Below are 16,289 nucleotides of genomic sequence, written 5' to 3' on the forward strand. Positions count from 1 at the left end.
ATTTTCTAGAGGCGGACTCAATTCCCTGGTTGCTATATTACATTTGGTATTTTTTTTATTTGTATTAAAAAAATCGTAAAAATTTAATACATTTTCATGAGCCAGGAGGGGGTTCGGGCACCACCCTGCCCTCCCCTTCGGGCCCATGACTCTCACAGTATATTCTGTTCTCCACCATCTACAATGCTTTCAAAAGAGCTGGCTTACACGATCGTAGTCTATTATTTCTTATCCTCCTTCTCCTTCTTTCTCCTCCTCCTCCTCCTCCTTCTTCTTCTTCTTCTTCTTCTTATTATTATTATTATTATTATTATTATTATTATTATTATTATTATTATTATTATTAATATTATTAACAGCTATAGCCTGCGAGAAAAGTGTTAACGGTCAACAATAATGGGAACAAAGGAAAAGGAAATCAAAGACGCCCGCAGCCTATACAGAGAGGTATCATCTCGGAATTTGCCTGATGAAACTGAGAGAAATTATTGAAAATTTCACTTGAAGTACGCGGCTTCGGGACTAGAACCCAGAAACTTCCGATTGCTAACTATTCCTATCCTTGCTTAGTGGTAGTAGTAGTAGCAGTAGTAATTTAACACTAAAATAAACAATAATCCTAGCTCGCGCCAAGTGAGCTTTGTGGTGGACAAACACCGTGTGTGCGCGTTTTCTCAGGGTTCTCCCGTTTCCTCCCACTTTGTTCATTCCACCATTTCATTCACTTCTCATTATAGCGTTTCCTTTAGTTTAGCCGGCATAACCGTGGGATGTAACACTTAAAGATTTCATTTCATTTTTTCTAGTTACTTGCTCTGTATATAATAGAGACAATATCTGAAATCAATATCTGCAGATATTTAATTTCGTTGTGAAAATATTATTATAACGCGAGATATGAGTTCATATGACCCAACAACACAATACAACTGTTCGAATTTTTATGTAAGAAATCTTGATGCTGACATTAAGCGCGTCTACCATTCAATATAGCTATACCTACTGTACTGCAACGCGTGACGTGTGAATATCTCGCAAACAGCTGACAATCAGTTTGCGGGAAATGAAAGCCCAGTCCTTAAGGTTGTCGGTCATCTCAGTTCAGTTAGTGAATGCTTCGATGTAAGTTGGGAGAAAGCGGTGAGTCTTGTTCGCGACTTTTTCTTTCTGTTTTAAAGTATTTTAAAAAAGAAAGATTCTGTTATTTACAGTTAAAGACATATGTTTAGCCATTTTGGAGTTAAAAAATATACAAATATTTCGTAACGTAATAGTGCAAAAATATTTGCTGAATATGAAATAATATTTTGTTATTTCTTCCGTAATTACAAGTAAAATGCTGATGTAAATAATTCTATATGTTTTCGTTATTATCAGTCTTATAATTAATGTAGGCGTTTGGAAAAAATAATAATTGTGAATCCTGTATTACTTGAAGAATCAATATACATAGTATGATGCATTTTTCATCTTTTAATGCACGGAAAGTATAGGTTCTACAGTAGATCAGCGGGTTCCCTGGTTCGATCCTAATTCGCGCCAATAGGGCTTTGTGGTGAAGAAACACAGTGTGCGTGAGTTGTCTGGGATTTTTCCCGTTTCCTCCCACTATTTTATTCCATCTCATCACCACAGTCTTTAGCATTGGTACATTATCGTGGGAAGTTAAATTTTCAAAAAAAAAAAAAAAAAAAAGCTTCAAACAAATAAATAAAGCTTGGAATTGCCTTAAACGAATTTAATTTTTAAAAAATAGTACCATTTTAAAAGAAATCTAAAATAATTCAAAACGAAAACAATTTAATGGGCATGCGAATTATGTTCTTAACCGCAACTGGGATAACTTGGATTTCAGTTTCAGCTGGGCACCGTTCCGCTCAGTGGCTCAGTGGTAGAGCGTTCACCTCTGGTGCTTGCGGTCCCGGGTTCGATCCCAGACCCCGCCAAGTGAACTTTGTGGTGGACAAACACCGTGTGCGTGGGTTTTCTGGGGGTTCTCCCGTTTCTTCCCACTTTCTTCATTCCACCATTTCATTCATTACTCATCATCAGCGTCTCCTTTAGCCTAACCGGCATAACCGTGGGACGTAAAACTCAAAGATTTTATTTCAGCTGGGCACCCTGACTCAGGTTTCGGTTTTTTTTTTTTTTTTTTTTATCTCAAGTCAATTACAGAAAAGCTGAAATATTATTTAAATATAAGGTTTGTCAAACGTTCTTCGAAAATTCCTTTTCATATTTAATGTCGTTTTCAGTGTGCAAAATAGATTCTCAGGTGCTTCTGGAAATTCGTTAATAAATAAATTATATTTTGTGAATTTTATAAAACTAGCTTTTTTCTTATTAAGGGTTGGTACTAAAGACAAATAAAGGCCCTAACCACTGCTCCAGTGGCTTGGGGGGGGCATCGTGGCTCAGTGGTAGGGTGCGTAACTCTGGTGTATGGGGTCCCTGGTTCGATCTCCGGCCAAGTAAGTTGGTGGTGAACAAGATCGTGTCCGTAGTTTTTTCCTCGGAGTTCTCCCTTTCCTCCCACTTTATCATTCCACCAATTCTTCCTTATCATTAAGTTGCTTTATTCATCGTCTCCCTTAGCCTAAAGGACATAATCGTGGGACGTTAAACTGAAAGATTTCATTTCATTTCATTAGAAATTGCTAGGTTAATGGTTAGCTTAGAGGACTCCTACACTGGAGGTCCTACGTTCGATTCTCATGTATGGTAGTGAGTGAGTGTGACCGAGCGCTCTGAGGTATTAGGCTGACGATGGTGAGGTGAAACCCATTGGGAGTCCACTGGCGTCTCTGGCATGTATTTTTTTTGGGGGGGGGGGCATCAAAGAAATAGATTTAAATGGTACTACCTAGCCCAACCTGTTTATTATCTTCGATTCTATTTGTTACCTTTCTGCTCACCTTCATGGACCTCCTAAGGTATATCAAGAACTTGATTACAATCGTTTCACAGCCTGAATATTATATTCCAAATAAAAATATAATTATTATTATTTACATGATATTCTGTCGTTAGTAAATAAATTAAATTAGAATAAAATATTGAATGTTTTGTACTTTAAAATATTTGGGGGACGCGTCCCTTCGTCCCCACCGCCAGAGACGCCCGTGGGTTTAACTGTCCTCGACATTTCTGTGTTCGTGTCCCGGCCGTGTCTGGATAACGTAGAAAATACGTGAGATGCCCATGGCGACCAATATCCCGGTTGAGACGAACTTTTAGGGAAAAAAAGTAAAAGAAAAAACTGGCTAGAATGTGCGGCTTTGGTGTAGGTGGTCCTGGGTTCGATACCCAATGGAAAAGCCTTTCGAATTTTAACTATCCTCGATGTTCTTAACAGTCTATGAAAAGGTAAAAATAATGGTAATTAAGGAAATTAAGTTAGTGAGGAACGTTCGGTAAATCAATTCTGCAAGGGTGCGGTGGCTCAGTGGTAGAGCGTTCACCTCCAGTGCTTGGGGTCTCTGGTTCGATCCCAGCTCGCGCCGTGTGGACTTTGTGGTGGACAAACACCGTGCTCGTGGGTTTTCTCGGGGTCCTCCCGTTTCCTCCCACTTTCTTCATTCTACCATTTCATTCATTACTCATCATCACCGTCTCCTTTAGCTTAGCCGGCATAAGCGTGGGACGTAAAACTCAAAGATTTCATTTCATTTCAAATCAGTTCTGAAAAAAAAAGATGGCTAGCGCGTGTGCCTTTAATGTACGTCGTCCTAGTAGGAGAGCATAAAAATATTCCCAATCATTTACTTTTATTAATTATCGTTCCTTTAGCCTAAAACCCGTAACTGTGGAACGTTAAACTAAATATTTCATTTCATAAGAACACATAAAGTAGGCTGCTTTTAAGCATTTCTAAAGAAAGGTACTGATTCTCTAATAATTTAATACTGCAGGTTATGCAATACAATTAAGACTGACATAATTAATGTTTTAGTTCTCTGTTGTGTTTCGTTGGCTAATTCAGTGGTTCTCAACGGATGTGTCGCGACTATGGTGTGTCATGTAGTCCCCCCAAGATGTGTCGCTAAATTTTAGAATTTAAAAATCATGAAAGAATGTAATAATAATTAGTTAAAATTGAGTCCAAACTCACTCCAGCGGTAGCAATAATGCTCAAAAATGAAATGAAATGACATCTTTCAGTTCTACGTCCCTCGTTTATGCCGACATGGTGATGATGAGAAATGAATGAAATGGTGGAAGGGAGAGCCCGGAGAAAACCCACGCACACGGTGTTTGTCTACCACAATGTTCACTTAGCGCGAGCTGGGGTCGCACGAGGGACCCCACGCACCAGAGGTGAACACTCTACCACTGAGCCACCACGGCCCTGCAATAATGCTCAGTACTATATAGAGTCATTATAAAAAACTAATTGGTTTTACTATTACAGTAGATGATATTATTATTATTATTATTATTATTATTATTATTATTATTATTATTATTATTATTATTATTATTATTATTATTATTATTATTATCAAACAAGTTCTTGATTATAATAACGTTCAGTAAAGTGTCGTCACTTAAAAAGATTGAGAACTACTGAGCTAATTGGCCAATGGAGTGGAGTTTTTAACTAGGCCATTCCTGGGGGTGGGAGCAAGTGAGTGGTTACTCCAGGCCCCGCATTCAAGAAGGTCCACTCCACACAGGAGGAAAGAGTAATCCCCTTCAGAAAAAGTAACAGTTTGCTATTTCTAATTCGTTCTTGAAACCCAAAACATTTGAAGGTGAGGAAGCATCACTTCGTAGCACATTTTTTTTTTTTTTTAATGACTCTGAACTATTCATATCGAGGAGCGCAGTCATTAGTTAGAAGGTTGATTTTGGAATTTAACATCCTGTTCAATACCGAGGCTATAGGAGACGTCGACTCACAACTTACATGAGATCCAAACCACATGAGATTCCACCGGGAATCGAACTCGGGTCTCCCGTATCAAGGGATCAACACTAACCATATAGCCGTAAGGGAGTTCGCGAAGTGCACTTGTAAAGTCAATTGTAACTGCATTAAAGGTAAAGGCGGATTTTCATGCCCGCGTTAGAACGGAAACATCACATGTAGCGTATTCACCGTAAATTATTTTCGTTTTCATACATCCGTGCGTGTATTGCGCCAAATTACTACTCCCTAGCTAATGCGCATGCGTAAAATAGAAAGTTTGCGACTTCCGCCATGTTAGTCAGTGAATACAATAGTGTACGCGCGCTACTTCCGTCAGAATTGAACAAATTTCTACTCTGACGCGAGTGTAGCGCGCCATCTCCGATGCGTGATTTCATTGGCTGTTTAGCACAATCGCTCGCAACTCACGGAGGTAAAGGACACATGAAAATCCGCCTTAACTCTTCCATACGACTAAGTCATCCATACACGAACTCATAAAAAAGTGTGAGCGACCAGGATCCTGCTCGATAAGGAGCATGAACACCTGCGTTGGAAAGGACTGAATAGCAAATGAAAAATATTCGCCGGCGGGTGTTGCAGACCCCTGCTAAGTCTACAAGGTTTCTGTTATAGCAGACAGGAATGGTGTAAACATCCTCCTATCTTGAAATACGTTAACCTGAAGTTATTTAAGATTATGGCCTTATTGAAGTTGAATCCTGCAGACGATGCTAGCCGTTTTGGGTACTAAATTTCATGACGGACGAGATGTGGTTTCACCTCAGTGGCTACGTTAATTCGCAAAGTACATGGCATTGGTCTGTCGAAAACCCACGATAAATATACAAGCTACTCCTGTGTGATGTAAAGATTGGAGTGTTGTGCGTTGTGCCTAGGATGGGAATCATTGAACCCATTTTCTTCGGAGACATAGTGAACTCAGCGTGTTACATTGCCGATACATTTCGTGGATCAATTGACGCTAGACAAAAGACATTTTGAGTATTTTCAACAGAACTACGCGACAGCACACACAGTATATGCCTCCTTCGAAAGCAGTGCACTCTATTTTCACGCCTGAGAGAAATGTCTTGAAAAGTCTATGGCCTCCAAGGTCCCCTATGAGTCTATCCAGTTGCGATTTTAATTTATGGGGAAAGCTGAAGGGCAAGGTGTACCACAAAAATCCACGAGCCATTGACGTACTACAACAGAACATACGCAAAGTTATAAACATCCAACGGGACAAGTTACAGAAAGTCACACTAAACGTGATCATATTGTTCAAAGCTGGGCTTCGAGTATGGTTGTCAACATTTCCAGCAGAACCTGTAGAGACGGAGAAACGCATGTAAGTACGTCTTTTGTCTTTGAACTAATTCTGCAATATCGTCTTTCAGGTCATATGTTCATCACTTGGTTTATATCGGTTTATTTTGACCCACTCTGTAGAAGCACTATCCAGCGTTGCTTTTTGTATAAATTTAAAGTGACAAAAACAGTTTCTTTCAATTTACACTAAACAAAATCTGAACGCGAGAAATATGCTCATCAATGACGTATGTGCTTGTTCTTCAACTATACCAAAGTTCACAAAAAGTATTTACACAAAATCATGCTTCTCAAAATAACGTTTCTGCATTTGAAGATCAACAAAATTTTGAAGGAGAATTCTCCCTCCCTCTCTCTCTTATTTTAAAATAATTTGATTACCTTCCTCTAAAATGACATATGTAATAAGCTTTTACATAAGTGACAAGAGAAAGCTGACAATTGAAAATTACAATGGCATCTACTGATTTTTTTCTTGACCTTGGAGAGACAATAGTGAAATTATAAAACCAGGGTCACTTCATTATCTTCCAGGAACTGAATATGCACTAACATCAATAGCTTCCATCATCTAATCTCACTACCCTAGGCTAATCTAATCGATTTTAAAATACCATGACTCCTAAATATAAACATACACCACAGTGGCGTATTTAGGGGGAAGGCTTCCGGGCTTAATCCCCCCCGAAATCTTACTATAGTAAAGTATATGAAATATCTTGCAAAATTTTCACATTTTCAGGCAAAGCCAAGGACGCCCATCAGGGGGGTAAGGTGGGGCGCTCGCCCACTCTAAAGGAAATTGTACTTCAGAATATCGAAAACCCAACAGAATTTTTACATTAATTACAGCAAAATTTGAACCTATATTTGAAACGTCGCTTATACTTGACCCCGTTGGAAACCACAGCATGGGCGCCCTTGAGCAAAGCCTCCCCGAAAGTTAGCAAAGCCCCCCCGAAACAAAATCGTAAATACGCCACTGAACATACACAACATATATTGTATATTATAAGTGATAAAGTTGAAATATTTACAATTAATATACCATAAAAGTGATGAAAATCAAGCTTTGGCTTTCGAACCCTATTGCTTCAACCTTCTGACAAGGGTTTCCACGCTTCTGTACAGTCATTGTTGTATGTTTTTATTGCTTGTCCTGGTCTACAATGTGTGTTATACCTTGCGACATAGGGTCCATTATGCCTACAAGGCTAAGCGTCTCCAAATATTTATACGTCAGACTCAAAATAATGTTCCTAGTTAATAATACATTCTATTTTATTAATGTATAATGTATTTTACAATACGCCGTACAATTATGACGGAAGCAATACCTTTTTAACCCACAAACGCCCCTTGTGCCACCAGTGACCCACTTTACGTTTCACGACGTTACATGGGCTATATCATTCATTTAGGCAAAAAAAAAAAAAAAAAAAACCGTTGTTCCACTTCAGGCACACTACCCGTTCTCTTGTAAGAGTTTCGTTCACTTCTCTTCTCAGGTTTTCGATGTAACACGGTATTGTTCAGGCAGTTGCTAGTGTATGCAAATTTTTGTTACCTAACTGGTCTTGGGGGGCCGCGGTGGCTCAGTGGTAGAGCGTTCACCTCTGGTGCTAGGGATCTCGGGTTCAAACCCTGCTCCCGCCAAGTGAACTTTGTGGTGGACAAACACCGTGTCCGTGGGTTTTCTCGGGGTTCTCCCGTTTCCTCCCACTTTCTTCATTCCACCATTTCATTCATTACTCATCATCACCGTCTCCTTTAGCCTAGCCGGCATAACCCTGGGACGTAAAACTCAAAAATTTCATTTCTAACTGGTCTTGGGCGTTTGTGGGTTAAGTATAGGCTCTCCAAGAACGTCGTTTAAGCTAGTCGTCCATAGATGAGTCTCTCGCCATCGTAATGCCGAGCGGAAGTTAGGTCAAGGCTTTGAGTACAGTAACGTCATTTACGCAGTCTTTCTAGCTCATAATGGAAACAAGTGAGGAGCTTATATTACTGGTTGACATCTCCATGGTTTAACTGTTTTGTATACATAGTTGTAGACGATTTGTTTTAAAATGTCAATAACTATGAATAACGAGATCTGTTGCATCTAAAGATGTTAATTCATTTATATTGAGCCGAATTTGACTGTGCTACTCACTTAGAATATGCCGTGTTTCCACCAACGGTAGTGTTCGATGTGCAAGCCACCCCCTCCTAACTATTGCCCGCCATCGCAGTTTCCATTACTGAGTTATAGCTGAACCATGGATATTGCATACCACTTGTCTTTACAGGCTTTCCGCAGGCCGGAGATGGTGGGACTCGACGATTGGACAGGTACCGCTTGAGGAGTCCAAAATCACCAAGGATGTTTTAAACAGAGGATCTGCCCATATGTATCTTCATCCTATTAAATCGATGAAGCTAAGAAACAACCGAGCATCGGCACGTCTGATTGGCTACTCTCGTTTCTGCCATCGTCTGATTGGCTACTTTCGTTTACGCCATGATTGTTGGCTCAAAACATTGCGATCCTATTGGGTGGAGTGGGCAGAGTAGGGGTGGCGAAACTGTGACGTATGGCTTCAAGATTTTATTGTAAGGGCATGTCCTCTATTTTATAAGATCCTTGGAAATCACAATAGTCCATTAGGTTGGCATCTGGATTCTTGCAGTTTCCTGTTCCATACAGCGATTGAATTCCAGCAATTCGATCCCAGCCCCCGCCAAGTGAATTTTGTGGTGGACAAACACCGTGTGCGTGGGTTTCCTCGGGGTTCTCCCGTTTCCTCCCACTTTCTTCATTCCACCATTTCATTCATTACTCATCATCACCGTCTCCTTTAGCCTCACCGGCATATATTCATGCACTTTCATTTCATTTCATTTCATGAATTCCAGCAATAGTTTTGCCATGTGGCTGAATGCCTTGTAATTTATTGGTGCAGTTTAACCTGGTTCACGTCTTGTCCTTCTAATGCTGGGGAATTTCATGCTGGTACAATCCGCAGCAAAAAAAAAAAAAAAAAAAAAAAAACCTGCAACATGAGCATGTAACTTTATTGTGAAACGAAAAAGTCTTTTGCTCCAAAATAAGTGCACTGAGAAAAAAAAATGTAGGTGGCATACTTAAAAACGTAGGTTACATTCGTAATTCCTGTAGTTTCTGGACTTAACGTACAACCGTATGTAACATCCTGCAGCAAACGTATAGCTGAAAAAGTATGTATTATACGTACTGTCTGCACAAGTGCAATGACGTCATTCGTGTGACGTTATCTGCAGTAACAAGTATATACGGAGGTAATATCTAGCTTTGTGACGTCAGGGTCGTATGTAGCATGTGGGTTAATAATGACGACATACACTGACTATCAGGACGGAGCATGATTTCAAGAAGTATGCAATATACGTTCTGTACGTATGTTTCTTGCGTTCAAGCCCGAGACAGCATCTATATTGTACTTGTGCCCCATACGTACGACTAGATACAGTATACGTATTGTACGTATGTATTATACAGATTTTCCTTATGTCGCACACAGCTTGTCCAGATACATCATACAGAATATCCGTATGCACCATACAGAGTGCATATATGTAGCTTACAGACTGTCTGCATGCAGCATATAGATTATACGTATGTCGCGTACAGGTTGGCCATATGTAATGTATAGATTGGATGTATATAGCTAATAGGTTGTCCATATGAAATATACAGATTTTACCTGTATCGAATACGTATTGCCTTCTTGTAATGTATGGATCGGACATATGCAGGATCTAGAGTGTACGTATAGTGCACCATTATTAAAGTGCTGCAACATACTGCAAAGTGCATGATACATTCTTACTGTAATGTTGTCAAATATTGTTTTACTCTGTATGAAAACAAAAATAGCTTAAAATATGGTTGATCTCCTTTGTGCCAATAATAATAAAATTAACAATACTACACTTTTCAAATCTTAGTTTGGAGCAGTGAAACTGTCCAAAGAAATGTATTTACCTGCAGGATGTCCTATAAGTTTGGGCTTCCTGCTAATTCGTTGGAAAGCTACTGCAAAGTCAAGTGTTGAAAAGTGACACAAGCGTTAATTTTAAAATTATGGGCACAAAGCAGGGGCGGATCCAGGACGGACTTCTGGGGGGGGGCGGTCGGCGGTAATACTGCTACTTTTAAGAGCTCCAAACTTGTTATGGATGGGTTTATTTATATATAAAATAAGAAAGTTTCCTCTTGTGGGGGGGGGCGATCGCCCCGATCGCCCCCTCTGGATCCGCCCCTGGCACAAAGGAGGTTAACCATATATTAAACTATTTTCGTTTCCATACAGAGTAAATCAATATGTGATATATTACTGTAAGAATTTATCATATGGTTTGCAGTTAGTTAGTTGCAGCACCTCAATAATAATGCAAAATGCACAGCCTTATACAATCCTATATTCAAACTCAAACAAGATTTACATACAATCATTTATTAAGCTGTTATCATCCATTGCTTGTACGATATAAAGATTATTTTACCTCATTCTTTTCCTTAATAGTATCTTCTACTAAAGTGCAGTTGTTACCACAAGAGGCCTGAATAGAATTTTCCAGAAATAACTTCTCTGTACATTTTAATTAACAGGTATGTCTTTTTTTTTTTTTTTTTTTTTAAATGTCGCAATAATTAAAAGTGTGGTGTCAGCCGGAAACGTATTCGCTTACAATATGATTCCTACTCAGTACTCACCATTAAAAATGCAACACCAAGAAGGAGACTGGGTAGATGCGCCAAAGTTCCCAGGCCGATACCTAATAGTAAGTGCAGAATACTCTTAAACGTCCGCTGTATTCGCTGTGTGACAGCGGAGGCGTTGTGCAGCCATCGACTAAACATATTTATTCTTCCCTGCTATAGACATTCTGCAAATTTGGACTTTCCTGGATGCATCCTTCTTAGTGCAACATTTTAAGGAAAGAGCAATTTAACAGTCTCATACATTGCTTAAAGAAAGGGCAATGATTCTCAGAATTACTCGGAAGATATATATACACAATAATTTAAAACGGTTATTTCAAACTTTGCAATTCAAAGCACGAAAAGAACTATAGATAAAGGAACACTGATTTTAGCCAAATAGTAATTAGTAAACTCAATCACACTCAGTACCATTAGTTGCTTGGTGTTATCCGTAAGTCAGAGATCACGGTATCTCATTTCGTGTAGATTTTTGCATTTGTTTAACGCTAAAAATGTATTTTATCGCTAATTGAACCCAGTACCATATATATACCGACAGGACGTACCTTAGTCACAAGGTGACATGAGTGAAACACTAAACTATTCGATTGACACCTGCGGCCTTGTCAACACTAGAGAAAGTTACAAAGTGATTAAGTAAATACGGAACATAGTTCATACAAAGTATAGCGATGTATGAAGTCTCCGTTTCATACGACTTGGATAAAGGATACATCTGAAATAGCAACAAAGAAATATATAATGATTTCTCTGGATAATTTGGATTAGTCCAGAATTCGAACACACACACGCTGGTAAGTCCAACATTTTTTTTTTTTAAACTTCTTTCTTCGGATTCCCAATAAAGTTGACTACTGAAAAGCTGAGTTATAGATTCTGTATTAAAACAACACCTTCGCTAGACATGTTCAGTATACACATTGTCTTACATACAGAACAATACATTAGTTATTAATGCATGTCTGAAATAATAGTGCTTCGTATAGAATTTTACTTCATCCAATCGCAATAGCACAAAGATAAAAAATATTGCTAGGGATAATGTTCTTATTACAGAGAAAAAGAATTAAAATGACTTAACATTAACAATCATTTTCTTTAAACAGAGATAATATTTTATTATAATTTATGGAAGAAAGAAATAATTTGTAGTACAGTATCTTTATTAGGGTTATATATTCGTACAAAATAATGTAAGTACAACTGAGTCTGTCTTCAGAAAGGGCGTACTTTTAGCCACAACCTACACTGCTTCTTTTGACTGTCTTTCAAGCAGAATCCTGGTTTGATGCACGAAATACCTGCAACAAAAATCAGAAAATATTTAAAATGTTATATTCAGTGTGCTTAATTTGGTTGTACTTAACAATACAAAGTATCTTAACATTTTTGAGATTAAATGGACAAAATCTGTTCGGTCAGGTATGGACTTTTGGGTTGCACGTAGAAAAACTATGAAGTGTTTATTGATGCTGAACAACAACTCAAAATGTATTACCATTCAAAAGTAAGTGGGTACCTCAATGGTGTTCGGGCTACCATGGGGTACCTAATGTCTGTATTTTTTAGATATATGAAAATATATGTCTCTAAAATGTAAGGAACTGACATCTGTTTACCGAAAACCTCAACTCGGTAAGCCTTATGGATATCGAGATATGGGAAAATAAAGAGCGACACTACAGAACTGTGGAGTTTGCGTACTAGATGGTGCAGTTTCGGAAACGTAATTACGAGGGCTTACAACAACCTCAAAAGTAGTTTCAATTAAATACACTACACACACGCCCTGATGGGGGTTTTCGGGTACCATGATATTCCCAGAACTCTCATTTCTAAATATTCTAAAATATGTCTTAATAACGTTTTAAAGAACGTTAGAGGTGTGTGTTTACCGAAACCGCAAGTCGGTACGCCTAACAGTTACCGAAATATGGTGAAATAAAAAGCGACACCATAGGTACGTGGAGCTTGCATATTAGACAGTACAATTTAGAAAATTAATTAAAATATGACTATCAAGATATTGTCAAATAAAGGGAGGATCCATATAGTTATGGGGTTTTCGTGTTAGGTGGTAAAATTTCCGAAACCGGTCATGGAAAGTTAATAAGCATCAGTAGCAATTTCATCTTAAAATAATTAGGTATTTCCATGGAGTTTAAGAACATCATGGGGTCTACCAAGATTAAATTTTAAAAGTTTTGTAAAATATATTTTGACATTTGTAAAGAGTATTAGAAATATGTATTTACCTAAAAGTTCCAGCTAGTACATCTAGCAGCTAGAGAGACACCATACAATAAAAGCGTATTAGATCTTGAAATTTCAGAAAACAATTATTGATCCTAACAAAAGTTAAATAAGATGGTACTTATATGGATTGAGTGAGTACCTCAGACTCGTCAGTACAATTTCGATCGAAAGATTAATTCAGCTCTAAATTTTCTTTGGACAATTCCAAGCGTTCATCGGGCTCTGAAATAAAGTGAACATTTTTTGTCAATATCTAATATAGCAAGCGAGATATAAGGAATTATGCATTTTATGACGTCGTAAAAATAGAGACCCACATGGATTTGTACTTTTGAGTATTTGCTGTAAGAAGAAGAAATTTCAGAAAACAACCGTATATACCTTAATAGACAATTAAATGGGCGAGGGCACGATGGCTTAGGGGTAGAGTGCTTACCTCTAGTGTATTGGGTTCTTGGTTCGATCCACGGTCAAGTCAGTTTGTAGTGCACATCGTATTCGTGGGTTTTCTCGGGGTACTCTCTTTCCTCCCACCTTTGCATTCCATCAATTCTGTCAACAACATTCACTTGCTTTAATCATAATCTCCCTGAGACTAAAATGCATAATCGTGGGTCGCTACACTGAAATATTTCCTTTTATTTAATTTTAAAATTAAATAGGGAGTTAAGTATGATCGTATCTCTACAGGTTAAGTGAATACTCCAATAGTTTCTGCAAAAAAAAAGATTAGTTAAATACCCTACCACTAAGCTACTGTGTCCCCGCCCACTGAATTGTCTATTAAGGTATATACAGTAGTTTTCTGAATTTTTTTTCTTATAGGAAAGAGCCAAAAGTACAAATCCGTAAAGATCTCTATTTTTACGTCATAAAATATATAATTCCTTATATCTTGGTTACTATCTTAGATATTGACAGCGAATTTTCATTCTTTTGCACAGCTCGATGAACCCTTGGAATTGCCTGAAGAAAACCTAGGACTGAACTAATCTTTCGATCGAAATTGTACTGAGGTACTCATTTAACCCATAGAAGTACCATCTTATTTAATTTTGTTGCCACCAATAATTGTTTCCGAAATTTCAAGATCTCGTACGTTTTTATTTCACAGTGTTTCTCCAGATGTTAGATGTACTAGCTGGAAGTTTTGGGTAAACACATATTTCAAATACTGTTTACAAATGTCAGATTATATTTTCAAAAGCTTTTAAAATTTAATTTTGGTAGACCCCATGATGTTCTAACACTCCATGAGGATATCTAATTACTTTAAGATGAAATTACTACTGGTGTTTATTAACTTTCCATGACCGATTTCGGAAATTTTAGCATCTAACACGAAAACCCCTTAACTGTGTTGGTCCTCCCTTTATTTGACAACATCTTGATAGCCGTTAGTCATATTTTAATTCAATTTCCGAATTGTAGCGTCAAGTATGCAAGCCCCACATACCTATAGTTTATTTTCCCATACCTCGGTATCCATAAGGCTTACCGAGTTGCAGTTTTCAGTAAAAAAAAAAAAAAAATCAGTTCTTTACATTTTAGAGACATGTATTTCCATATATCTAAAACGCAGAAATTAAGTACCGCATTAGAACTCCATTGGAGTACTCACTTACTTTTGCATAGCAGGGTAAAAACGCCAGTGGTTCTCACTTTAAGGTTGAAAACATACTATTTTGTCTCTTCTCTGAGCATCGTGAATCTGTCGGAGCTGTACCATAGTTGGAAAGACTCACTGATCCTTCCTATAATGACCATGTAGTTAGAATTAAAAAAGGAGTAGCCGTTGGAGGAAAAACAATATTTTAAAATCCTTGCACCAGTAGTCGTCACCTTAAAATCAAAATGTTTCAGTAGTAGTCAGGATTTTCTACCAGTGTTCGTCACTCAAATAACTTGACATAATTTATTCAAAAACGCACTGTGTATCAGTTTAGGGTTAAGAATACAATATAAAGTAGTAAGCTTAATAACTTTGCATCACTTTTAGCACTCAAGAAATAAAATAAAAACGTTTTTACATACTTTTTAAAGCAATTTCAGAGAGAAAAATGTTAACTGAATTCAAAAGTTAACTGTATATCACTTCCACGTTAAGAGTACAATATTAAATACTATGTTTAATAACTATACGTCACTTTAAACTCTCAAGAATGAAAATAAACGTTTGTACATACATTTTAAAAACAATCTGAGAAACAAAATAAGTTAACTGAATTCAAAATTTAATTATACATCACCTTAAGCTTGAGAATACACTATAAAATACAGAGATTAATAAAAAATGAAATCTTTAAGTTTAACGTCCCACGATTATGCCGGTTAGGCTACAGGAGACGGAGATAATGAGAAATGAGTGAAATGGTGGAATGAAGAAAGTGGGAGGAAACGGGAGAACCCCGAGAAAACCCACGAGCACGGTGTTTGTCCACTACAAAGTCCACACGGCGCGAGTTGGGATCGAACCAGGGACCCCAAACACCGGAGGTTAACACTCTACCACTGAGCCACCGCGCCCCCCTGAGATTAATAATAATGCATTATTGAAGAATGAAAACAAAAATGTTTTAGCTACCTATATTGTATTTACATGTTACCGGTATTTCTCATTAACTTTTTTTTTTTTTTTTTTTTGATACCTCATGATCAAGTGTAGGGATGCGCAAGAGAAAAGATTTGAGATTGTCTCCTCTCGAAAAGGTGCCGCGAAAGTTATGTCTCGTCTCGAAAACTGGATCCGTTTCTATTGGAAGAGCTCTATCTCGTCTCGAATTTCGTAACAAAAATTCTGTCTCGTCTTGTCTCGTGCGCATCCCTAATCAGGTCCATAGCCAAAAACTTCATTTCGGAGGGGGTTCGATAGGGCTTTGGGATATCCGAATTTAGATATAGATAATCGATATTGACAAACTATCGAAACTTGTTCGAAATATCAAAAAATACAGCAATATCGAAATATAAACAATATCAAAAATCGAAAATATAGAAATATGAAAGAGATCAAAAATATGGATATATCGATCAAAA

General features: G+C 37.7%; 1 protein-coding gene across 1 annotated transcript in view; it reads left to right on the top strand.

Annotated features, from left to right (window-relative positions):
- The first annotated feature begins 1,095 nt into the window (after nucleotides 1-1,095).
- Nucleotides 1,096-16,289, top strand: part of LOC145668986 (sodium-coupled monocarboxylate transporter 1-like) — a 165,163-nt gene continuing 149,969 nt past the window's right edge. The window contains exon 1 of the mRNA XM_081737293.1: nucleotides 1,096-1,140. The gene's annotated coding sequence lies outside the window, so the exon portion shown is untranslated. The remainder of the gene's footprint in view (nucleotides 1,141-16,289) is intronic.

This window comes from Thermobia domestica, chromosome 13 (assembly GCF_964235325.1).
Source record: "Thermobia domestica chromosome 13, izTheDome1.hap1.1, whole genome shotgun sequence".
In the NCBI taxonomy this organism is placed as follows: Eukaryota; Metazoa; Arthropoda; class Insecta; order Zygentoma; family Lepismatidae; genus Thermobia; species Thermobia domestica.